The sequence below is a fragment of the Littorina saxatilis genome, linkage group LG13 (genome assembly GCF_037325665.1).
Source record: "Littorina saxatilis isolate snail1 linkage group LG13, US_GU_Lsax_2.0, whole genome shotgun sequence".
Taxonomy (NCBI): domain Eukaryota; kingdom Metazoa; phylum Mollusca; class Gastropoda; order Littorinimorpha; family Littorinidae; genus Littorina; species Littorina saxatilis.
Window position 1 is genome coordinate 34111567 of NC_090257.1, and position 1054 is coordinate 34112620.

Consider the following 1054-nt stretch of genomic DNA (forward strand, 5'->3'; position numbering starts at 1 on the left):
TGTGTGTCCGTGAGCTCCTATCCGTGCGAGTGCGTCCCGGAAATATTAGTGTATTGATTGCGACAACATCCAATTTCTACTTCTGGCTTGGACGGGAATATTCAGAAAACGCGTTCATTGATTACGAAGCATTCATCATCTTCTTTAAGAAGCATGATTTCTCTTTCTTAAAGATTCATTTGCGATTCCAATGCCAGACCTTGTCTTTCAAATTTGGCCCTCGGCAGGCTCTTGTAGCAGTGATCAACGTTTACATGATGATGAGAGGTTTTCTATCCCGGGCCTCAACAACCACAGGCACCTGAACACGATTATGTTGGAACACACAGTGGCAGGGGCTGGTTGCCAAAAACCACTTGGGCTTGTCGCAAAGAGGTATACATTGGAACCCCCCTATCAAGACACATGTGACAGGGGAGGCTACCGCTCCTTTCACAGCAGACTCTGCACCCGAGTTGTTGGCCTTTAAGTCAACACCGGTGGATTGTGGAACTCTGTTTGTGATGGGGTCTGGTGGTTTCCGATTGTCTGTAATTATGTTCATGGAAACCTTCGGGTTTGCATAACAGTTTTTATAGGGCTAAGAAATTAGCCCTAACATTTTCAATCCTGTTTGATTGCACTTCGCCTCCCGAGGTGATCGTAGTGTTACGGCACTCGGTTACACACACACACACACACACACACACACACACACACACACACACACACACACACACACACACACACACACACACACACACACACACACACACACACACACCCTCCTAAAATAAAGACCAGCCATCTTTTTAAGACTTTCCTTTTTCAGATTTTCTGTTTCTAACCTCTGTAAAAGTTACCCCCATTTTAAGACCCATCTCAGTGATTTTTTCTTCTTCTTTTTCAGGCCTTGAAATGGGGGGGGGGTAACTGTATAATTGTAATGAAGCAGGGGGTTTCTTTGGCCCCGGCATTCGGGAAAAAAACCACGAGACTTCTTTGAAATAACCGGAAATATTGCAGCACAGTTGCTGAACTTTGGTATGATGGTGGGGGACAGGGAACACCAGAA